The following is a 25,358-nucleotide window of genomic DNA, read 5'->3' as shown; positions in this document are numbered from 1 at the left end:
CTACCTCCATGAAGATCATACCTGGTTTGTTTCCTTTTTTATTCAACAAAATTTCAATAGCTCTTGATTGCAGTAAAACCTCTAAGGGTGTCTGTGTGTGTGTGTGTGTGTGTGTGTGTGTGTTTGTATTCATTAGAAACCAGTTGAAAAGAATTTTTAAAAAGCATTTAAAATGTCTGGATAGGCTGGCCTAAGGAATGCAATGCCTCCACCACCACCATCTCGGTTTACTGACTTTACTCATAACAGAGTTAACCCTTAAATTACACACTGAATGAACTCTGCTGCAAACCTCTGACATTTTCCGCAATCACACATCTCTCTGCCAGGCGAGCAGGAGGCATGATCACAATTCAAGGACAGAAATGACACATTTAAGAAAAAATATACAAAGGAGCGAAGTGCCGTGCAATGCCCTCTTTATTAATTATGTGAAAACAAAACATCAATCGAAGTTTTTTTTAAGATTTTCTCCTCTTGCCACAATAGATTGCTTATACTTTAGAAATTAAATTACTTTGCTTATACATTAGAAATCATACTTTAGATTGCTTATACTTTAGAAATTGCATTACACTTGTGTTATATGTGATTATAGCAAAGAGTGCCAAGGCCGAAAAGAAATGAAAACATCAAAGTTATTAATAGCCTTTTCCATCATTCTGGTAATCAATCAATACTTTGATCATTGGTTACACAACAGAAATTAAAACAAAGAATGTTTCATTATTTGCAGTTATATTAAGGATAGTTTCCTATGTAGGATTGTACAGTAAGGAGTGTGTAGATTGCTTGATGTCATACAGATTCTGTTAAGCTCCTTTTTCCACCACTATTGTAATGTGTAGGTTCAAGTTATGTGGTTATGGCTATGCATGTTCTTTCCCTGAAATGGGCTCCAATTCAACCCCTTCCAGAGCCTTTTGGGATGGGGGGCAGAGTGGACTTGTGCATGAAATCAAGACTTCCTGCCCAACCCCCAATCCCCCTCCCTAAAAACCTGGAGCTGAACCAAATCCATAAGCATCAAGGTCCTCAGATATGTTGGTGGGTGGGGTCCAAAGGAACTGATTTTTAGATCAATCTGGGATTCTGCATTCTGGCTTGAGGTGCCAAGAAGGAAGATCTGCAATGAGGACTACTCTGTTGCACTGGCTCCTTGTCTTATGTGGCTTCACTGAACGATGGCACGTTTTCCTGCATACCTGTCTGAAGCAGCAGACCCTATTTGTAGAAAGAAGAGAGGTTAAGGCCTCACTGCTGCAGAAGTGGCTTTCTACCCTCCCTACATTGATTTGCTTATCAGTAACTTTCCTTGAACATCTTTTCAATTTGCTTCAGGAAGGTCAGTGTGGTAGGTGGGGGGGGGGGGGCGGGGACTGCTCATCATTTTCCTTGGGCTGTATCTAATGCTATGGGCAGGAATGGGCTAATGCCTCAGGACGAATGAGGCACAGGACTCCATAACCTCAATCAACCTTCACCTCACCTGCCAGCTTCTTAATTACAACAGACCCAAGGGGTCAGTCAGCTCCCTTCCTCTCATCTTTTGCCCTTGCAGAACTCATCTCTGTAGAGGAAGGCTTCTGCCTGTAATTGGCTCTGGAACTACTTACCCATCGCCATGGGTCCAATAAATGAAATAGGCTCCCCCACCCCCACCCCTCAATCATATGCTGTTCAAATGATCATGAAATCATAGAACCGTACAGTTGGGACAGAATGGGTCATCTCGTCTAAACTCCTACAATGCAGGCATGTAGCAAGTCACTTGGAGATCTCTTTTTTTCCTAACAAGCAATGAATAAAATTAATTAAACTATCACCATCATGTGTGCTTTTCTCATAAGGTGACCCAAAGTGGAGTACATTAAAAGGAACCTGGAAGATCCAATTTAAAGTAAAAATACAGCTTCCCAGATCCCTCCCCACTGAAACAGGTCACAGTGCCACCCTTAAGAAGCCAAATGTTTCTGCCTGGCACCAAAAAACAGGTAAAGATTATGCCTCCTTCGGGAGAGCATTCCACACGGTGGTGGGGGAGAGTCATTCCTGAAAAAGCACAAAGAAGAGATCTCAGAATTTATTGAAGAAGCCAAACTGATTTTCACCAGGACTACGGATTATTTATTGGGAGTTCCAAAAAATAATACACAGGGGTTCAACATGTGGAGCCATATGTGACTCCTGCTATTCCTACTTAGAGCATGTCTGTTGGGTTTTTTCCAATGATAGTCAAAACCACTGCTAACCCTGTGCAGGTGCGGCCTTAGAGACCAAAAAACAGGTAAAGACGGCCAGACATGCCTCCTGGGGAGAGCATTCCACACATGGGGGTGGGGGAGAGACACTCCTGAGAAAGCCCAAGCAAGAGATCTCTTTTTTTTCTAGAAAAAGCCAAACTGATTTTCACCAGGACCATGGATAATTTATTGGGTGTTCCAAAAAAAATACATGTGGAGCCATACATGACTCCTGTTATTCCAACTTAGAATATGTCCATTGGGTTGTATCCAATGATAGTCAAAACCATAGCTAACCCTGTGCAGGTGTGGCCTTAGAGCAGTGTTTCCCAACCTTGTGCCTCCAGCTGTTTTTGGCCTACAATTCCCATCATCCCTTGCCACTGGTCTTGCTAGTCAGGGATGATGGGAGTTGTAGGCCAAAAACATCTGGAGCCACAAGGTTGGGAAACACTGCCTTAGAGTACTGAGCATGCTCAGAAGAGCTGCCTGGCCAATCAGGAAGTAAACCCGTTTAACGCAAATAGTTGGTTGAATAATGGCCATTTGCCCTGATAAAATAAAAATAAGATCACACAAACACACACACACACACACACACACACACACACAGACAGACACACACACACACAACATTTAGTGTTACACCTACTAATTTCTGTTTCCGTCCTTATCCATCTTGGGCTCATCTGCACCCATGCTGCCTGCACTGTTGGCTCCAGAGCCTCCCGATGCGCTCCTGCTGCTGCCCTTGGTGTTACCGGAGGACGTATGGCGCTTCAAGATGTGCTGGACATTGGCCTGGTAAAATTTAAAAATAGTTTACTTGTTTTCTCGTCTAGAGATTCTTCATCCCTTCCTCCATGTCCTTTGTTTTCTGCCCCTCGAATACCTTTTGAGGGGGCTCAGAGTCTGAATGCAGTTAAAAATAAATAAATGCTGGGCATTTCTCTTGGTAGGGCTAAGCCCTGGTTGCCCTCTTGGACCAGCCTCCACAGAAAGCACCATTACTCAAGACCTGGTGGTAGCTTCCAAGTGTCAAGACCTTCTCCCACCCACTGCTTTCAGTGTTAATTCTACTCACATCATCTAGGACGCCAGCCTGGTCCTCAATGTGGCTCTCCTCGTTAGCCAAAATTCTTGTAGCACAAACCAGGATCATTACAGCTAGCAGGATAGACCATTTCATGATGGCTCAGAATCAGGGTGTCTCCCTTTGGTCAGCAGAGAGGAATAGAAGTGAGGAAGAGTTGCCTCTTGTCTTGGCTCTGCTCGAGATGGTGCTCTCTGCTTTCTTTATATAACCCTTTTTAGGCTCTGTTGGGTGATAAGATCTATCTCTGGACCAAAACAAAGTGAAGCTTGGAAGAGCAACTAGCTTTTTATGATGGCATGGAGAACACTAAGCTCCTTGCCAGGGTTGAGTGGACTTCCTTCATTCTCCTTCCTTGACTGTTCTGCTGGTTCATTCCGCTCTGGGTCTCACCCTTCCCGCATTTGACCATTCCTGATCCCACTGCTGAAATGGAATCACGCACCATTAAGAACATAAGAAGAACTCTGCAGCACCAGGCCAGAATCCCACCTAGTCCAACATCCTGTTCTCAAGACCAAAGAGCAGGATCTGAGCACAAGAGCCCCCTCCCCTCCTGAGCTTTCCAGTAACCAGTATTGCTGCCTCCAACTGTGGTGGCAGAGCATAGCCACTTTTTCTAGTAGCCATCAATAGCCCTCTCTTCCTCCATGAATTTGTCTAAACCTCTTTTATATCAATCTACGTTGGTGGCCGTCATTGTCTCTTACTGGAGCAAGTCCCATAGTTTCACTATGTGCCTCTTGGTGAAATACTTTCTTTTATTGGCCCAAATCTTTCAACTTGCCCGAGTTTGTGTTCCTTACTGCTCTCTACCTTTGGACCCTGGTTTCCTGTATAAACACAAGTTGAGGATCTAATATTGTATCTTTAAACAATTCCCAAGCATTTTGGAGTTATTTGACCCTCTTGAATTTGCCTTTCTGCCCTTTTCCCCAACCTCCTCATTTTAAGGAACTTTCCCCTTTTTAAATCAGATGAAATCTGGTGATGGTGGTGGTGACCTGGCTTGCCAGTACAACATGTGAAAAGGATCTAGGGGTCTTGGTAGACAACAAGCGAAACATGAGCCAAGAGTGTGACGAAACAGCAAAAAAGAAGCTAATGCTATCCTAGGCTGCATCAACAGAAGTATAGTGTGCAGTTGAAGGGAAGTAATAGTACCATTTTATTCTGCCTTGGTCAGACCACACTTGAAGTATTGTGTCTTGTTATGGGTGCCACAGTTGAAGAAGAATATTGATGAGCTGGAATGTGTGCAGAGGAGGGTGACCAAGATAATCAAGGGTCTGGAAACCAAGCCATATGAGGAACTGTTGGGGGAGTTGGGTATGTTTAGCCTGGATAAGAGAATGACAGGAGATATGATAGCCATATGCTAGTGTCCAGTTCAGACAAGGGACACATGAGTCACCTGTAGCGCATTAGGAGCAAGGTGTGTCAGGTAGTGCTGAGCTTCCACGGGCAATGAAGGGATCTTGGAAAGGGGCTGGAAAAGAGCCCCAATGCAGGGCTTTGACACTCCAACCATCAGTTGATGACCTCCTGTTATATGGTGATTGACAGGTGGGCAGACCCACCACTTATTACATTTGGCCCACTGAGGAATGTGGAGAAAAATATCTGACCTTCTTTCCCCACCCATTTCATGAGGGAAACAGACCCCTTTAATCCACATTGATTGCCGAAAACCTAGATTTCCTGGGGTGTGCTTGAATCCATCCCACAAAACACTCTTCCACTCAGTCTGGAGAAGTCCTGCCTCTGAATGGAGGGATGGAATTGGATGGGGATGTGGGAGACTCTGTCCCTGCCCATGTTTGCAAGTGTGGGAGAGCAGGTTGAAGGGGGTATAGGGGTGTTTTTAGTGGGTGAGTATTTCAGTGACTATTCAGTGAGAAGAATCTTGTTCTATGGTTGTTGATGTTTCATGTCTTCTATATGCTGTAGTATTTGATTTATTTATTTGCCAGTCTTTGTAAACCGCATCAGAATCCCTCCTGATACAAAAAGAGGTATAAAAGTTCAGGGGGGGGGGAGAGAATCATACCCACAAATCCTCACTAATCTGGCAGTTCAGATTGCAGGGTCAGGGGGCACTCTTGCTGGATTTCAAATATAACTAGTCAGGGGGGAAATGAATTAGCAACCCCCACCCTGCACTTAAGGATACAGTTGCATGACCAACGTCTCATGCTGTTGGAGAACCAATGAGGTGGGAAACGTTAGGTACCATGGGGAAGTAACCCCCTGTGCCCGGAAGTCTTGGGAATGAATGAGGCATGGAATCTGCTGAGGAGGTCCTGTTCTAAAAAGCAATGCAATTTAACAGATGAAGCATAACGCAGGTAAAATTAATGGTCAGGGTGAACTTGGCCAGATGGGGACGATCTGGAGCGTTGATTACGAAAGTCATCGCAGCCTCATTAGGCCAAGAATGGTGCATGTTCCTTGTCATGTGGTGCTTAAATGAACTGGAAAGCGTGTCTGCTTTGTAGCAAAGAGAGGACATTCAGCAGAGCTCAGAACATATTTTCTTCTTCCTTATCATGAGACAGAGCAGCAGAGGCCATATTGAATGTGAGCATGTAGACAGTGGATCGGTAAGGACCTTGGAGTGAAGGAGGGCTCCTGCCCTTGACCCTCCCCTTTGCTCCTCTGCCTCTTTTGGGACATATGAAGAAGCCTGCTCAGTCAAAGACTCCACGTGGTGTAATATCCTTGTCTCAAGTGTAGCTATTTAAATACCAGCAAAAGCCAATGCAGCAGGGCATGGGGGCATCACTCATGGCCCCAATATTTACCCGTGAATGTCATGCAACAGTATTTATCAGACAGAGCAGCCTTTATCAGAGGGAGAAGGGAATAACCTTCCTTTCTTTCACACCCCCAGCAGAGAGAACTGTAAATGCAGAAGACTCTCAGTAGGAGGAGGAAATAGAAAGCTCCAAGATAGTTGCTGAGCAACCAGGAGGGTTGTTTGGAAGGCTCTTCTTTTGAGAGCATGGGGGGATCTCCTTCCCTCCCCTCAGACTAGGAGGTACAAAAGGGTTAAGGTGCAATGGAAGCAAGGAGTATGGAGATCGGAGAATTGGTGCACTTCCTGTTGCAGAGGAGGAGGAGATTTAGAGTGAACAACTCGTTCCTTTGAGAGAGTTTGGCACAATACCTCTCTCTCTGTGTTGTTGTAAATAAATGGCTAAAACCTGCCAGAGACTCATTACTTCTTATTGGAAGCTTTGTTGTCCGCCGGTAGACCTGACAGTTTGTTCACTCTCAAGTCTCTTCACATCCAGCGCCAGAGAAGCAAGCAAGGATGCCTGAGGGGCAAAGTACGTTGGCAGCAGCAGAGGCAGGGCCATGAGGAGGCCAGGAGCATCAAGGAGCCACATGTAGCCAGATGCAGGTACTATGTGCTCTCATTCAGTATAGCCTCTGCTCCTCTGTCTCATGATAAGGAAGAAGAAAATGTGTTCTGAGCTCTGTTTAATGCCCTTTCTTTACTACAAAGTGGACACACTTTCCAGTTCAGTTCGTTTTGCACCACATACCAAGGAACATGCACCATTCTTGGCCTAATGAGGCTGCAATGACTTTAGTAATAAATGCCCCAGATTGTCCCTAACGGGCCAAGCTCACCCTGACCATTAATTTTACCTGCGTTATGGTTCATCTGTTAAATTGCATTGCTGTTGGGAACAGGACCTCCTCAGCAGATGCATGCCTCATTTGTAGGTACAGCCAATTCAACTTTATTCCCAAGACTCTTCCGGGCACAGGGGATTATTTCCCCATGGTACCTAACATTTCTCACCACCACATTGGTTCTCCAACAGCATGAGACATTGGTCATGCAACTCCATCCTTAAGTGCAGGGTGGGGGTTGTTAATTCATTTCCCCATGTCTTGTAATATTTGAAATGCAGCAAGAGTGCCCCCTGACCCTGCAATCTGAACTGCTGGATTAGTGAGGATTCGTGGGTACGATTCTTCCCCCAGTACTTTTATACCACTTTTTGTATCAGGAGGGATTCTGATGCGGTTTACAAAGACTGCCAAATAAATACATCAAAAACTACAGTATATAGAAGACATGAAACATCAACAACCATAGAACAAGATTTTTTTCACTGAATAGTCACTGAAATACTCACCCACTAAAAACACCCCTATACCCGCTTCAACCTGCTCTCCCACACTTGCAAACACGGGCAGGGACACAGTATCCCACATCCCCATCCAATTCCATCCCTCCATTCAGAGGCAGAACTTCTCCAGACTGAGTGGAAGAGTGTTTTATGGGATGGATTCAAGCACATCCCAGGAAATTTAGGTTTTCTGCAATCAATGGGGATTAAAGGGGTCTGCTTCCCTCATGAAATGCAGTGGCGTAGCGTGGGGGGTGCAGGGGGGCCGGCCGCACCGGGCGCAACATCTGGGGGTTAGGGTTAGGGGGCGCAAATTACTTGCTGACAACCCACGCTACGCCACTGATGAAATGGGTGGGGGGAAAGGTCAGATACTTTTCTCCACAATCCCCGGTGGGCCAAATGTAATAAGTGGTGTGTCTGCCCACCTGTCAATCAACTTACAGTGTTACCTCGGGTTAAGAACTTAATTTGTTCTGGAGGTCTGTTCTTAACCTGAAACTGTTTTTAACCTGAGATACTACTTTGGCTAATGGGGCCTTCTGCTGCTGCCATGCCACCACACAATTTCTGTTCTCATCCTGAAGCAAAGTTCTTAACCCGAGGTACTATTTCTGGGTTAGCGAAGTCTGTAACCTGAAGCGTATGTAACCGGAAGTGTATGTAATGCAAGGTACCACTGCATATCAGAAGGTCATAAACTGATGGTTGGAGTGTCAAAGCCCTGCATTGGGGCTCTTTTCCAGTCCCTTTCCAAGATCCTATCATTGCAAATGGAGGCCCAGCACTACCTGACACACCTTGTACAGGTGACTCATGTGTCCCTTGTCTGCACTGGGCACTCCTCCCACTCACCTCCGTGTTCATCAATACTCTTCTTCAACTGTGGCACCCATAACAAGACACAATACTTCAAGTGTGGTCTGACCAAGGCAGAATAAAATGGTACTATTACTTCCCTTCAACTGCACACTATACTTCTGTTGATGCAGCCTAGGATAGCATTAGCTTCTTTTTTGCTGTTTCGTCACACTCTTGGCTCATGTTTCGCTTGTTGTCTACCAAGACCCCTAGATCCTTTTCACATGTTGTACTGGCAAGCCAGGTCACCACCACCATCAACAGATTTCATCTGATTTAAAAAGGGGAAAGTTCCTTAAAATGAGGAGGTTGGGGAAAAGGGCAGAAAGGCAAATTCAAGAGGGTCAAATAACTCCAAAATGCTTGGGAATTGTTTAAAGATACAATATTAGATCCTCAACTTGTGTTTATACAGCAAACCAGGGTCCAAAGGTAGAGAGCTGTAAGGAACACAAACTCGGGCAAGTTGAAAGATTTGGGCCAATAAAAGAAAGTATTTCACCAAGAGGCACATAGTGAAACTATGGGACTTGCTCCAGTAAGAGACAATGACGGCCACCAACGTAGATTGATATAAAAGAGGTTTAGACAAATTCATGGAGGAAGAGAGGGCTATTGATGGCTACTAGAAAAAGTGGCTATGCTCTGCCACCACAGTTGGAGGCAGCAATACTGGTTACTGGAAAGCTCAGGAGGGGAGGGGGCTCTTGTGCTCAGATCCTGCTCTTTGGTCTTGAGAACAGGATGTTGGACTAGGTGGGATTCTGGCCTGGTGCTGCAGAGTTCTTCTTATGTTCTTAATGGTGCGTGATTCCATTTCAGCAGTGGGATCAGGAATGGTCAAATGCGGGAAGGGTGAGACCCAGAGCGGAATGAACCAGCAGAACAGTCAAGGAAGGAGAATGAAGGAAGTCCACTCAACCCTGGCAAGGAGCTTAGTGTTCTCCATGCCATCATAAAAAGCTAGTTGCTCTTCCAAGCTTCACTTTGTTTTGGTCCAGAGATAGATCTTATCACCCAACAGAGCCTAAAAAGGGTTATATAAAGAAAGCAGAGAGACCATCTCGAGCAGAGCCAAGACAAGAGGCAACTCTTCCTCACTTCTATTCCTCTCTGCTGACCAAAGGGAGACACCCTGATTCTGAGCCATCATGAAATGGTCTATCCTGCTAGCTGTAATGATCCTGGTTTGTGCTACAAGAATTTTGGCTAACGAGGAGAGCCACATTGAGGACCAGGCTGGCGTCCTAGATGATGTGAGTAGAATTAACACTGAAAGCAGTGGGTGGGAGAAGGTCTTGACACTTGGAAGCTACCACCAGGTCTTGAGTAATGGTGCTTTCTGTGGAGGCTGGTCCAAGAGGGCAACCAGGGCTTAGCCCTACCAAGAGAAATGCCCAGCATTTATTTATTTTTAACTGCATTCAGACTCTGAGCCCCCTCAAAAGGTATTCGAGGGGCAGAAAACAAAGGACATGGAGGAAGGGATGAAGAATCTCTAGACGGGAAAACAAGTAAACTATTTTTAAATTTTACCAGGCCAATGTCCAGCACATCTTGAAGCGCCATACGTCCTCCGGTAACACCAAGGGCAGCAGCAGGAGCGCATCGGGAGGCTCTGGAGCCAACAGTGCAGGCAGCATGGGTGCAGATGAGCCCAAGATGGATAAGGACGGAAACAGAAATTAGTAGGTGTAACACTAAATGTTGTGTGTGTGTGTGTGTGTGTGTGTGTGTGTGTGTGTCTGTCTGTGTGTGTGTGTGTGTTTGTGTGATCTTGTTTTTATTTTATCAGGGCAAATGGCCATTATTCAACCAACTATTTGCGTTAAACGGGTTTACTTCCTGATTGGCCAGGCAGCTCTTCTGAGCATGCTCAGTACTCTAAGGCAGTGTTTCCCAACCTTGTGGCTCCAGATGTTTTTGGCCTACAACTCCCATCATCCCTGACTAGCAAGACCAGTGGCAAGGGATGATGGGAATTGTAGGCCAAAAACAGCTGGACGCACAAGGTTGGGAAACACTGCTCTAAGGCCACACCTGCACAGGGTTAGCTATGGTTTTGACTATCATTGGATACAACCCAATGGACATATTCTAAGTTGGAATAACAGGAGTCATGTATGGCTCCACATGTATTTTTTTTGGAACACCCAATAAATTATCCATGGTCCTGGTGAAAATCAGTTTGGCTTTTTCTAGAAAAAAAAAGAGATCTCTTGCTTGGGCTTTCTCAGGAGTGTCTCTCCCCCACCCCCATGTGTGGAATGCTCTCCCCAGGAGGCATGTCTGGCCGTCTTTACCTGTTTTTTGGTCTCTAAGGCCGCACCTGCACAGGGTTAGCAGTGGTTTTGACTATCATTGGAAAAAACCCAACAGACATGCTCTAAGTAGGAATAGCAGGAGTCACATATGGCTCCACATGTTGAACCCCTGTGTATTATTTTTTGGAACTCCCAATAAATAATCCGTAGTCCTGGTGAAAATCAGTTTGGCTTCTTCAATAAATTCTGAGATCTCTTCTTTGAGCTTTTTCAGGAGTGACTCTCCCCCACCACCGTGTGGAATGCTCTCCCGAAGGAGGCATAATCTTTACCTGTTTTTTGGTGCCAGGCAGAAACATTTGGCTTCTTAAGGGTGGCACTGTGACCTGTTTCAGTGGGGAGGGATCTGGGAAGCTGTATTTTTACTTTAAATTGGATCTTCCAGGTTCCTTTTAATGTACTCCACTTTGGGTCACCCTATGAGAAAAGCACACATGATGGTGATAGTTTAATTAATTTTATTCATTGCTTGTTAGGAAAAAAAGAGATCTCCAAGTGACTTGCTACATGCCTGCATTGTAGGAGTTTAGACGAGATGACCCATTCTGTCCCAACTGTACGGTTCTATGATTTCATGATCATTTGAACAGCATATGATTAAGGGGTGGGGGTGGGGGAGCCTATTTCATTTGTTGGACCCATGGCGATGGGTAAGTAGTTCCAGAGCCAATTACAGGCAGAAGCCTTCCTCTACAGAGATGAGTTCTGCAAGGGCAAAAGATGAGAGGAAGGGAGCTGACTGACCCCTTGGGTCTGTTGTAATTAAGAAGCTGGCAGGTGAGGTGAAGGTTGATTGAGGTTATGGAGTCCTGTGCCTCATTCGGTCTGAGGCTTTAGCCCATTCCTGCCCATAGCATTAGATACAGCCCAAGGAAAATGATGAGCAGTCCCCGCCCCCCGCCCCAATCTACCACACTGACCTTCCTGAAGCAAATTGAAAAGATGTTCAAGGAAAGTTACTGATAAGCAAATCAATGTAGGGAGGGTAGAAAGCCACTTCTGCAGCAGTGAGGCCTTAACCTCTCTTCTTTCTACAAATAGGGTCTGCTGCTTCAGACAGGTATGCAGGAAAACGTGCCATCGTTCAGTGAAGCCACATAAGACAAGGAGCCAGTGCAACAGAGTAGTCCTCATTGCAGATCTTCCTTCTTGGCACCTCAAGCCAGAATGCAGAATCCCAGATTGATCTAAAAATCAGTTCCTTTGGACCCCACCCACCAACATATCTGAGGACCTTGATGCTTATGGATTCGGTTCAGCTCCAGGTTTTTAGGGAGGGGGATTGGGGGTTGGGCAGGAAGTCTTGATTTCATGCACAAGTCCACTCTGCCCCCCATCCCAAAAGGCTCTGGAAGGGGTTGAATTGGAGCCCATTTCAGGGAAAGAACATACATAGCCGTAACCACATAACTTGAACCTACACATTACAATAGTGGTGGAAAGAGGAGCTTAACAGAATCTGTATGACATCAAGCAATCTACACACTCTTTACTGTACAATCCTACATAGGAAACTATCCTTAATATAACTGCAAATAATGAAACATTCTTTGTTTTAATTTCTGTTGTGTAACCAATGATCAAAGTATTGATTGATTGATTGATTGATTGATTACCAGAATGATGGAAAAGGCTATTAATAACTTTGATGTTTTCATTTCTTTTCGGCCTTGGCACTCTTTGCTATAATCACATATAACACAAGTGAAATGCAATTTCTAAAGTATAAGCAATCTAAAGTATGATTTCTAAAGTATAAGAAAAGTAATTTAATTTCTAAAGTATAAGCAATCTATTGTGGCAAGAGGAGAAAATCTTAAAAAAAACTTCAATTGATGTTTTGTTTTCACATAATTAATAAAGAGGGCATTGCACGGCACTTCGCTCCTTTGTATATTTTTTCTTAAATGTGTCATTTCTGTCCTTGAATTGTGATCATGCCTCCTGCTCGCCTGGCAGAGAGATGTGTGATTGCGGAAAATGTCAGAGGTTTGCAGCAGAGTTCATTCAGTGTGTAATTTAAGGGTTAACTCTGTTATGAGTAAAGTCAGTAAATCGAGATGGTGGTGGTGGAGGCATTGCATTCCTTAGGCCAGCCTATCCAGACATTTTAAATGCTTTTTAAAAATTCTTTTCAACTGGTTTCTAATGAATACAAACACACACACACACACACACACACACACACACACACACACACACACAAACACACACACACACAGACACCCTTAAAGGTTTTACTGCAATCAAGAGCTATTGAAATTTTGTTGAATAAAAAAGGAAACAAACCAGGTATAATCTTCATGGAGGTAGCACATGGTCTGCTTGGCTGCTTAGTACAAAGGGAATTTTTCCACTGTATGTTTGCTTGCGTGTCTCCCTCCCCAGTGCAAGTGCTGGCTTAAGAATGACCACAACCTCTATGTCTCTTTCTCCTCAAATTTAACACGGCTTTTGTTCTGTTTGCTCAGTAAAACTCTCCATTGGCAGAGTTTTAATTAATGGTGTGCCAAAACCCACCATCTGATTTCTAGAACCTGTTTCTTCCCCTGAGAAAGAGGCATCAATTCTCCTGCACACGAGAAATTCTTTAGAATTAATTCATAAGGACTTCATTTTTATGAACAACAGCATACCAGCAGATAAGCAATTTTTTATTACATAGTAGGCAGGTACTGCCTTTCCCTGTTCTGACAAGGGAAAAACAAGAGGATGTGTTGAGGGGTTTTGAGGATGAGCAGGAAGTTGGAGAGGCATTAGTTGGCAACACCTCTCTCTCCAGGCGAAAGGATTCCTCTCAGATGACCAGTGAACACCTTTTGCCATGTTAACAGATTTGCGCTTTGCTAGGCCATCCAGGCTGGTTTGCGTAAGGTAGCCCTGGGATTCCTTGTCTGACACAGTTCTGCAGTTTGTACTTTCATCCATATCCCAGTTCATCAAAATCCTACCATTTATCAGCTTCTAGGGTTTAGGGGGTTCCCCCCCCAAAATCTATAGAAATATGTTCCTGAATATGCAGCATCCCCTGAATTGACCTGATGCTTTGCAAGGGTCACCAACCAACCTGAAAATACCTGGCCCAGAAGTATCCTGAGCAGTAAAGTCTAGCTGCTCATTCACCAAGGAATTGGTCCATTCTAGGGAGTCATAGAATCATAGAATCATAGACTTGGAATAGACCACAAGGGCCATTGAGTCCAACCCCCTGCCAAGCAGGAAACACCATCAGAGCACTCCTGACATATGGTTGTCAAGCCTCTGCTTAAAGACCTCCAAGAAGGAGACTCCACCACACTCCTTGGCAGCAAATTCCACTGTCGAACAGCTCTTACTGTCAGGAAGTTCTTCCTAATGTTTAGGTGGAATCTTCTTTCTTGTAGTCTGGATCCATTGCTCCGTGTCCGCTTCTCTGGAGCAGCAGAAAACAACCTTTCTCCCTCCTCTATATGACATCCTTTTATATATTTGAACATGGCTATCATATCACCCCTTAACCTCCTCTTCTCCAGGCTAAACATGCCCAGCTCCCTTAGCCGTTCCTCATAAGGCATCGTTTCCAGGCCTTTGACCATTTTGGTTGCCCTCCTCTGGACACGTTCCAGTTTGTCAGTGTCCTTCTTGAACTGTGGTGCCCAGAACTGGACACACTACTCCAGGTGAGGTCTGACCAGAGCAGAATACAGTGGCACTATTACTTCCCTTGACCTAGATGCTATACTCCTATTGATGCAGCCCAGAATTGCATTGGCTCAACCCTGAAGCCCCCTTTCTCCCTGACAGCAAGGGAGCTATCCTTGTGGGAGTGGGACAAAGCTAGAACACTCCCGGAGGCCTCATCCACCAACCTCTCTGCCTCCCATTAGTTACCTTGGCCTCAAGGGAAATAATGCAGAATAATAGCTAAAGGAGCTGAAAGCCAAGACCAAAAAGCCAAATGAAGAGATATATGAACCTTTTCCTCAATTTTGCCTTTTAGTCTGCTCTCATTTTAACTTGCTCCTCCCGTTATTTCTCTCCTTTGAATCCTTTCTTTCCCTTTGTCAAATAAAGCATTTTTCTTTCTTCCCTGCACTGCCCCTTACTCTATTTCCTGAATTGTCTGCATAGGTGCCAACTATGCAAGGTCCTGGGTGCCTGGGCACCCACAAATTTTAAATGAAGGGGACACCCCCAATATTCTATTGCATGGTGTGTACATGGTCCACAGGGTGTGCAATTGATGTCAGCACGCTGCGGGACATGCCAACATCAGGCACGCATGGACGCATGCCACAGTAACGTCACCTTGCCCCAGGCACCCACTGTTGTGGGGGCAAGGCAACACACCTGATTGTCTCCATTTGTGCCTTCAAAACTTCACCTTTAAGAAACTCCCTTCTCTTTTAGTATTTCTGACTATCTGATCTCATCCAGAGCACATTTGAGACAAGCCTAGTTAGCTCAGTTGGCTAGAGCGTGGTGCTGGTAATGCCAAGGTTGCAGGTTCAATCCCCGTATATGAGACAGCTGCATATTCCTGCTTTGCAGTGGGTTGGACAAGATGATCGTCAGGGTTCCTTCCAACTCAACAATTCTGTGATTCTACTCAAAAATACATGGATAGAAACAGTGGCATAGCGTGGGGGGTGCAGGGGGGGCCGGCCGCACCGGGCGCAACATCTGGGGTTAGGGCAAATCCACAGGTTAGGGGGCGCAAATCCACGGGTTAGGGGGCGCAAATCCACAGGTTAGGGGGCGCAAATTACTTGCCTTGCCCCGGGTGCTGACAACCCACGCTACACCACTGGATAGAAATGCACCCTGTGTGTGCTCAGAAGGGCTCTTTTAAAGCCTGCAAAAGACATGGTGCCTCCAAGAGGTAGGTGCAGGGGGACTGATGTCTGGGGACCACAGCCAGCAGGGAACCCACACTTGGAGCTTTCATGTTCTTTCTTTCAGAAGCCCATCTGTGTTCCCACTGGAAATGAAGTTATGAAGCAGAACCCCCACCACTCTAGTGCATTGTTCTCGTCCTCAAGTTGTAACCCTTTGAATAACCTCAATCTGCCTTTTGTTTTTTACTAGCAAGAAGTACTGATCTTTCCTGGGGTGGGTTTGTCTGCAATCAGGGGCTCCCTAGAAATGATCTTCTGCAATAAGTGTGGGTGGGTCTAAGAGGATTCCCTGACCCCAAATAACAAATGCAAAATGTAACAACTGTTCAGTGAGGCTTAGGCAAGAAGAAGAAGAGTTTGAACTTTATATCCCGCCTCTCACTCCTCTTAAGGAGTCTCAAAGCGGCTAACAATGTCCTTTCCCTTCCTCTCCCACAACAAACACTCTGTGAAGTGAGTGAGGCTGAGAGACTTCATAGAAGTGTGACTAGCCCAAGGTCACCCAGCAGCTGCATGTGGAGGAGCAGGGAATCGAACCCGGTTCACCAGATTACGAGTCCACCGCTTTTAATCACTATACCAGAAGCTAAAGACTGGGCACTCAGTGAGAACTCACAGTATATTTAGATTAATGTAAAACTGTATACATGTCTAGTTTGAACTCTCTTTGTGGCTTTAACAAAGAGTGTGTGTCTGGGAGAAATTCAACAGGTTAGGCTTTTCTTCTAGGAGATTCCATTCTGGAGAAAAGCTTCACTACCAGGTATCAAACTATCAGTGTGTACATAAAAGGGTAGATCTTGGGGCCTGACAATGCACCTAAAAAGGGGACACAACTTTGAATATGACATGAGGCATATGCATTTTTATTTTTTTGCAGAGCTTTTTCCTCTTTTCAGAGTATGTTGGAAGGTGCAGTATGTGGGTGCGCCTCTGGATAAACATCTTGTAGGTTCACATTCAAGACACCAAATGACAGGCTTGAAGACCACAATTTATTTGCAATTGCTGAATTTTGACAGGTTCCTTGAGGCAACTGGGGTGACTGCCCATAAAATCAGGGTTCAGGGCTAATGGAAGACAGGGGTGGAGTGGAGGTCTCAAGCAGTGAAGGTGTGCCTTTGAGATCTTTTGGAGAACCTGCTGAGCATCTGGGTTGATTGCAATCTGCTTCTCAGTTTTCTTCAGCCATAGCCGCCTCTGCATCTGTGAGGAGAAAGTAGAGGGCATGTGATTCATTACTCTGAAAGATCAGCCCTCAGGAAGGCAGGAACCACACAATTAGAGAACTGAGAGGGACTTTGGAAGTCACTGAGTCCAGTCCCTTTCATTACAAGCATCCCCAACTTGTGGCTTTCTAAAAAAAGTAGGGGCATTCTTGCTCTCTCAATCCCAAACACAAATCTGTTGGGATTGGGTCCATTGTCCCCCTGTTTTTACCATAGGAATTGCCTCCTAACGTTCTACCAAAATCTACTTTCCTGCAACTTAAGCCACAAGACCCACTCCTCTCCTCTGGGGCAGCAAAGGATGATTCTTTGCCATCTTCCAATTGAGAGCCTTCCATGGATGTAAAGAGTGTTCTCCTCTCCTCTCCCCCTTCACTCTTCTATTCTCTAGGCTGAACCAACTATGTGTTGTATCCAATGTTAGTGCCAGTTCAAGTAGGCCCATTGAAATTAAAGAGCATGCCTAACATAGGTCCATTAATTCCAATGGCTCTAATCGGAATATAAATCAGTTGGATATGACTATAACCTTTCCTCTGAGGGCATGCTTCTCGGGTCTCTGCTCATCCTTATTGCCCTCCCCCCAACTCATCCTGAGTCCTCTATTGATTGCCTTCTCATCTTCCTAGAGCAGCATTCACCTTGTTTAATACTTGAGCAAATGATAGACATTCAGCAAGTCAGTAACTTCCCATCATGGATACTTCTTTGTTAGCAAAGTTACACCTGCTGAATTCTTGTCTGCTAGAATTAAAGGAACAGGAGCACCTGGCATGAACAGAACAGCCAAAACAGAAACCCATCTTGACCAGGAAGTTGCCATCCTAGGTGTTCTCTCTCACTGCCCAGATCACGTTTGAAAGGGCAATTCTGCTGAAGCCCATAGAAAGGGTTGAAGCGTGCAGTTGGCCTTAGTTGATGTTTAATGCCTGAAAAGCTTTTCCCTGCTCTCCCATGTGCCCTCAAGACAAGATGTTAGCGAACCATGATCAAGACCATAAATGGTGCGGATCTCATTTCTCAGTGAAGAAGGACTTTTAAATATTTCATAGGAGGAAAAGGTAAAGCTGCCAAAGCATAAAGGTAAAGGTACCCCTGCCCGTACGGGCCAGTCTTGACAGACTCTAGGGTTGTGCGCCCATCTCACTCAAGAGGCCGGGGGCCAGCGCTGTCCGGAGACACTTCCGGGTCACGTGGCCAGCGTGACATCGCTGCTCTGGCGAGCCAGAGCTGCACACGGAAACGCCGTTTACCTTCCCGCTAGTAAGCGGTCCCTATTTATCTACTTGCACCCGGGGGTGCTTTCGAACTGCTAGGTTGGCAGGCGCTGGGACCGAACAGCAGGAGCGCACCCCGCCGTGGGGATTCGAACCGCCGACCTTTCGATCGGCAAGCCCTAGGCGCTGAGGCTTTTACCCACAGCGCCACCCGCATCCCCTTGCCAAAGCATAGAGAGTATCCAAAAGGTTCATCATCTTTTTCCCCCATCCCCCAGAATCTTCCGGTCCATACCAACCTCTTTTGTTTACATAACCTCCTGTGGGTTTCCATTGTTCGTCGTAACAAATACATTCCATTTTTCCCGCACTAGAAATAGAAAGAGATGCAGCTTAAGATCTGAGTATGCATCTCCAACACATATTAAAAATGACCGAACAGCTTCCTCCACCGCAACAACCATGCCTCTGAATCCTGGAATGATTGTTTGGATATCAGCTGAAACAGCTATCCTTAAAAATTATTTAGGGGAATTCAAGGCACTCAGAAAACAATAATGCACTGTATCCCATCTTAGTCCTCCTCAGAGTAGACTGAATTTGCATCAATGGACATGACTAAATAGATTCCATGAATTTAAGCCCACTATTTATAGTGTGTGTCCTTTGAGGTAGACGTAGGCTTACAGTGAAGACGTCGTAGACCATTGATAAGCAGAAAATTGACATCCATCAATTTAGTTGGTTTGCAGGTGGTTTAGCCACAATCTTACATGGGTGCAGAGTGGTTGACTGTGCAATGGCACCAGCCTTCCTGAATGCACAAAGTGCCCGCCAGGTGTTTCACACTACAGCTCCAGCCAACTTGGCCAACAGTCAGAGGTGTTGTAGCATCCAAAGGGTCCCAGGTTAGGAGCATGGAGCACACTAATAACATTAATCATAATGATAATAATAGAGAATGGAGAATAGCTTCCTGCTTTCAGCACACCTATGTGATGAACATAGAGTATTCCCGGAGCTTCACAAATCCCCACTATCTGCCTTTCCTTAGCTTTTAAACCAGGGGAGCCTCTGTACCCTTTCCCTGCTGAGAAATTTCCAGAAGGCCAACTGGGTGCCCATTCTTGTGTCCCTGAACCTCCACCTTCTTTGAACTGCTCCTTGTGGGACTCTGACCTTCCTTTGTTTAGGATTTTATGATCTGCTACACACCAGTCTGCCATGCCTCTCCAGGTACAAAGATGTCCTCACCAAGCATCTGAAAGGATTTCCTTTCCCTTTTATACTTACGCATTTTGTGCACACCTCTGACGAGCGCAGCCTCCGGCCATTGCACAGCTCATGAGTGCCAGAACAGACACCAAGATCACAAGATTCTTCATGATGAATGGAGAGGGAACTGGCTTTGAATCAACTGAAAGGAGAAGCGGGAGGAACTTGCAATTATAATTTTAGTGAACTCCAGAAAACATACAGTAAGCACAAAGCAATAGAGTCCATGAGAGCAATATCTGCAACAACATTTAGAGTCATATTACAAAGGATAATATTACAAAACATCTGAGGAAGTGAATCAGAATCATAGAAATGTAGAGCTAGAAGGGACCCCGAGGATCATCCAATCCTCTGCAATGCAGGTATCTCAACATAGGCACACTTGACAGATGATTTAGAGTAAGACTTAGAGTACATCTCTGACATGAGCAAATGTTCCTGAGCAGCATGTAGGCTACTTAGGAATGCCCTCCACTGTGCAGCTGGACCCCGTGGAAGTTGTAGACAATGTCCATTCTTGTTCACGTAAGATGACCAACATGCTGTGTCAGATTTGTCTTTAGAAACTTACTCCTCAGTCCACCCAATTCGGATAAATTAATCTTTCTGAGAATGCCACGTCCCATGTTTTGTCCAGCCAGCCAACCTTTCATCGAAAATCCATTGGCTGTCTACCTCTAGTAGTGTCATTGCCCCCCCCCCAAAAAGAGCCTTCAGGCCAGAGGGGAAACATTAGGGAACCCACCCACCCACACCCCTTTTTATTCTTTTATACTTAGAGAGTTTCTCAGTATACTCCTAAACAGGCAGCATCCCCTGAACAGGCCTGATGCTGTGCAACAGTCACCAACTGACCTTAAAATACCTGGGCTGGATTGCCCCTCTTCATACCTGAGCTCCAGGAAGAGTCAAAGCAACGTCTTATCTGCCGAAGTAACACACTAAGGGGTTGGCAAAAAGGATATCCCTTGTTTCTGGAGAGAATCCCAATCCTAATTGCTGCTGAAAACAGGAAACATTAGGGAACCCACCCACCCACCCACCCCCCTTTTGAATGTTTTTATTAAAGATTGCCTTGGGTTAGTACATACATTGTTTCATAATTTTTTCTTTAGAGATCAATGATATTCTTTCTGAGACTTTAACGTATAAATTATAAGGTTGGGGGAGAAGAGCAGGGGGAAGAGACGGGGGGTTAGTGAACTTTCATTCTTTTACATAGTGCATGCACAAGGTTTTGGGTCAGCGCCACGTAGGTAGGTTCTCTTCCTTTTTTCATTTATTAGTTTTTGTTGGCACTGAGAGGCATTGGGGGGCCTAGGGCATGGTTGATGGCCCCCTTCTTTAAAGAAGAGACAGTGGTACCTTGGTTTAAGAACAGCTTAGTTTATGAATAACTTGGATTGGGAACGCTGCAAACCCAGAAGTAGGTGTTTTGGTTTGTGAACTTTCCCTTGGTTTAAGAACATGTTCCACATCTTGTTGAGTGTGTTCCATTTGTAAATTGAGTCCCCCGCTGCTATGGGAAAGCATGCCTTGGTTTAAGAATGCTTTGGTTTAAGAACGGACTTCTGGAAAGGATTAAGTTCATAAACCAAGGTACCACTGTACTCACCCTCTTCTGGTGAATTCTCAGACAGGCATGCAGACAGAAATTGACTTGGTGCTTCCCAAAGCAAAAGGGACCATCTAAAACTATTAATTCAAGAGTATCAATAAAAGCAAACTTTAAAAAAGCATACATAACATATTTAAATAGAAAGATGTTTAAATAATATACTGTTAACAACTCCTTTAAACACTATTATTTGTACATAAAGTTACATGATAAAAACATTTTCAGTATAGAAGAAAGGGCACTAATAAACACATTGAGCATTTGAAAAGTGCCGTAAAACCCAGCACTCCACTCAGGAGATTCTGGCCCAAATTTCCTCGTCCCTCAGAGCATTTTTGTCTGCAGTTTCTTTTTTCCAGGTATTTCTGGGGAACAGCCAGGACAGCACTGGCTTGAATCTAACTGCTGCAGGTCAAAAGAAAATGGGATTCTTACCAAGCTAGTGGTCTTTCACTCTTTCTCCAGGGATGGAAAGAAATTCGCTTTCAGAGAAGTCAAGAGATGTGTAGAGCAGAGGAACCCACCTTTGGCTGGTTTAAATAGCCAAATGATCAGTATCTTGATCTTAATCAAGAATAAGATGCTCATTGACATTTGGAACTCACACACTCGTTCCACCAGGGACAAGCCGTTACAGGGCACAGGGAGTTACTTCCCCAAAGCACTTCACATTTCTCATCGCCTTGTTGGTTCTCCAATGAGAAGAGATGTTAAGTCATGTAACTCTGTCCTTAAGTACAAGGTGGGGGTTAATATTCCCCCACCAATTTATGATAGTTCAAATGCGGCATGAGGCACCCCTGATCTGAAGTGGGAGATTAGTGGGGAAGTGTGAGGATGATGTCAGGAGGTTATCAGCTGGTGGTTGGGACTTCCAATCCTGCCTTGGGGAGTTTCCCCTGCCCCTTTCCAAAAGCCCTTTGCTTCTCATTGAAGCTCAGCACTTGGGGCTTCCAAAGGGCCACCGATCAGCTGATAGTTAGTGCTCCAGAGACCCCTTTTGCCCTCACCCAGGCACCTTTGCACTTGCCCATACCTGACCTCAGATAGGATGTCAGGTGATTGGGAAGCTTGCCCAGAATTGTCTGATGGGTGAAATGGGGAGGTCTGTTAGGCCTCCTTGAGGTTGAAGGTTCATCATCCTTGCCCTGGCACAATAATGTTTAGAAAAGAAACACATGTCAAAATACCCTGTAAAGTTTAACGTGAAGAAGTGGGAAAGAGGAAGATGTGGGAACACTCTGCAAAAAATATTAAGAAGGAATGCAGGATGAATGCTCCTTGTCATGTAACATCAACACAACATGCACATCAAATATGCTTAATAAAGGCCAGGTATGCCCAATCTCCATGTGAACTTTGTTGGAGGAAATTGGGAAGAAGCCTCACTGAATGTTTCACCTAGAGGAGACCTCCCATCAAATTGTGATTGACAGGTACCAAGGAGTCCATGTGGTGGCAAGAAGCTGTTTCCTCCAAGCCCTGCTTGTGGGCTTCCTGTAGGCATCTAACCGATCCCTGTTGGGAATCAGAGCCTGGACTGGTTGGAGCCATTGACGGATTAAGCAGTGCATTTTATGTCACTCAAGGCAAGTGAAGGGGAGCATGGAGGATAGCATAGATAAGCTGAAATATACATTCCAGTTTATCAATATTCTTCATTAACTGTGTTGCCCAGAACTAGACACCATGCAAGAGATCAACTTCATCGCCCTCCTCTGCACACATTCCAGCTTATCAATATTTTTCCTGAACTTCTTGAACTAAACACAGTGATCTAAGTGTGGTCTGAACAAGGAAAAATAGAGCTGTAGCACAAGATACTCTAGGATCAATCAAGCGCGCGTGCGTGTGTGTGTGTGTGTGTATCTCCAAATAGAAGCAAATAGATAATATCAAGTCAACATAAAACATCTCCCCTCCTCTCATAACAGAACAGGAGAGCAGGAGCATTAGGAGAGGATGATGGAAGCCAAATTGTCTTGGTGGTTTCCAATAGAGATTCTTATCTATGTGATTCAGGGGTCTCTAAAGTAAAGTCCCACTATATAGCGTTAAGGGATAATGACCTTTCTTCACCCCACAGCAAATAACAGTCTGTGGGTAATCTTTTCTAAGACTGCAATGTTACTAATGTTCTTATACCATGTTTGCAAGGATAGATTGTCCAAAAGTTCCTATTGTTGTACTACTGTTTGCCTGACAGCAGCCAGTAAGGATGCTAGAAGTTCCTTTGAATGGAAGCCCTTGTCTGAGTCCAGAAATAAAGGTAGTATTGATTGATCTAACAGATACCTGGTTATCATGTTGCACTGTTATATCAAAGCATCACTGTAAGCCAAAGACAGAATAGTAAATAAGGAGCTGTCCTCTTAAATTAAGATATATAATACATAATTCCCTCCATTGTTTCAAATCCAGGATTGTGATGCAGCACAAAAAATCTTCCAATGGCAATGGCTGTCTTAAATTTTTAATATCTGTAAGAAGACCTAATTCCCTCCATTGTTTCAGCACGTCCAGGAAATGAATATTCCTCTTAAATCCTATGTCAGACAGTGTGTCCGTGCCAGAGGCATGATTTTTAGTCTTAGCCACATACCCATTGATGAGGCTGTGGATTTTGTGTAGATAAGGACAGGACTGCAGGATGTGTTTCAGGGGCTGTGTGTCTATGCATTCAGGCTATGCTATCAGATCCTTCAAGTGTCCCAATTTAATTAGGACATCCTGAATTGACAGAAGCTGCTCTGGCTTCTGATCCCAATCCAGGATGCCCTGATTCTCCCAAAGACCGCTCTAAGCTGCGCTGCATCTCAAAATGCAGCATGGGCTGGAGCGATCTTCCTGGAGGCTGCTCTAGGCTATGGGAAAGGAAGAAGGCAGCAGCAGGGAGGAGGCGAGCGGCGGAGATGGGTGGTCGTGGTGGGGTGCCCTGAATTTTTCTCACAAAATGTTGAAGGGTGTATGCTAACAACAACCAAGAAATACATCAATGGGTCCAATATACATTCCTTTGGGGGGCTTTCATATTTGTGCACATTCATATTTGTGAGATGGGTGATGGAGAAGAAAATGATTGGGGAGCTGTGCATTATGCAATTCTGACATGGATATAGGAAACAGTCAGGACATAGGAAACAGTCAAGAAAGAGAACAGAAGACCACACAGCCTTGGCAAGGTGCGCCCTGTTCTCCACGTCAGCACAAGATGCCTAATTGCCTTCCCTAATGGCACTTGGTCTTAGTCCAGAAAGAGGTTGCATCACCCAATAGAGCTGAAGAAGGGCTATATAAAGAAAGCAGAGACCACCATCCTGGGCACAGCAGGGACCAAAGGCAACTCTTCCTTGCCTCTGTTCTTTTTGGCCAACTCAAGGAGGACACTCCAATTCTGACGCACCATGAAGTCGTGTCTCATCCTGCTAGCTGCAATGCTGCTGGTTTCGACGCTGAGTGGTTCAGATGGTGAAGATAAACTGGGCCGCGTAGTAAGTAATGTTAAATGTTTGTGGGTGTCTGTATGTGGGATGGTATGTGGGTGTGAATTGGCTCCTTGCTGTATAGGGCGAAGATGTGTTCTGTTGCTTGTTCTAAAATGAAACAAATGGGTTGTGAGTAGAAGATGAGAGCCTGGGTTGTTTCCAATGGTGGTCCTACTCAGAGCAGACCCATTGAAATTAATGGGTGTGACTAACAGGCCCAGGGGGGGACAACCCAAATTGTGCATGAGTTGAACTTAGTACAAAGTTCTGAAGTAAAAAGGAGGGGGAGGGAGGAGAAAATGCATTGTGTCTGATGTTGGTCCTACACATTAGAACATATGAAGAACCAATGACTCATCTAATCTAGCATCCTGTTCTTCCCATAAAGCAGGAGCCAAGCACAAGAGCAGTCTCCTGTTCTGCAGTTTCAATCAATTGGGTTAGGGCTGCCATATTCCCCAAAGTGAAAGTTGCCATGCGGAGTTCCCAGAAATTTTAGTCAATTTGGCGAAATCGACCCGGATGTCATTTTACCAGTCTGATTCCCTGGAAAACCTGGATATGTGGCAGTCCTAATTTGGATGCATTTCAGCCTCTGACTGTGGACGTAGAGCAGAGTCATCCTGACTAGTAGCCATCAGAGTAGACTCACTACAGTTAATGAGCATGGTTAACTTAGAACCTTTAATTTCCATGGATTTCCTCTGAGCAGGACTTAGTTAGATTGCAACTCTTTGTCTAATGCTTCAGTTACAAGAGCTGGTTAATTTGTAACTCAGAAATCCTGGTGGGGGGGGGGAATAAAGGGAGCCAAAGTATCATCTAGTCCTGTCCCCTTCAATGCAGGAATCACAGCTCCCAAATCCCTAGCAGATGGCCATCCAACCTCTGCTTAAAAACCTCCAAGGAAGGTGAGTCCACCACCTTCTGAGGTTGTCCATTCTATTCTCAAACAGCTCTGACTATTAGGAAGCTCTTCCTGGCG

The 25,358-nt window shown here is 45.0% G+C and overlaps 2 long non-coding RNA genes across 2 annotated transcripts; one reads left to right on the top strand and one right to left on the bottom strand.

Annotated features, from left to right (window-relative positions):
* Window positions 1-402: 402 nt before the first annotated feature.
* LOC114602447 (uncharacterized) lies at window positions 403-4,065 on the bottom strand. The gene is made up of 3 exons (XR_003707913.2): window positions 3,328-4,065; window positions 2,896-3,044; window positions 403-1,224 (listed from the first exon to the last, which is right to left on the bottom strand). It is a non-coding gene; the product is annotated as an uncharacterized LOC114602447 (long non-coding RNA).
* Window positions 4,066-8,864: 4,799 nt separating this feature from the next.
* Window positions 8,865-12,548, top strand: LOC114603211 (uncharacterized). Its single transcript, XR_003708072.2, has 3 exons — window positions 8,865-9,601; window positions 9,885-10,033; window positions 11,711-12,548. It is a non-coding gene; the product is annotated as an uncharacterized LOC114603211 (long non-coding RNA).
* Window positions 12,549-25,358: the final 12,810 nt, after the last annotated feature.

Source organism: Podarcis muralis, chromosome 7 (assembly GCF_964188315.1).
Source record: "Podarcis muralis chromosome 7, rPodMur119.hap1.1, whole genome shotgun sequence".
Lineage (NCBI taxonomy): Eukaryota > Metazoa > Chordata > Lepidosauria > Squamata > Lacertidae > Podarcis > Podarcis muralis.
This window is presented reverse-complemented; position numbering and strand designations above follow the sequence as displayed.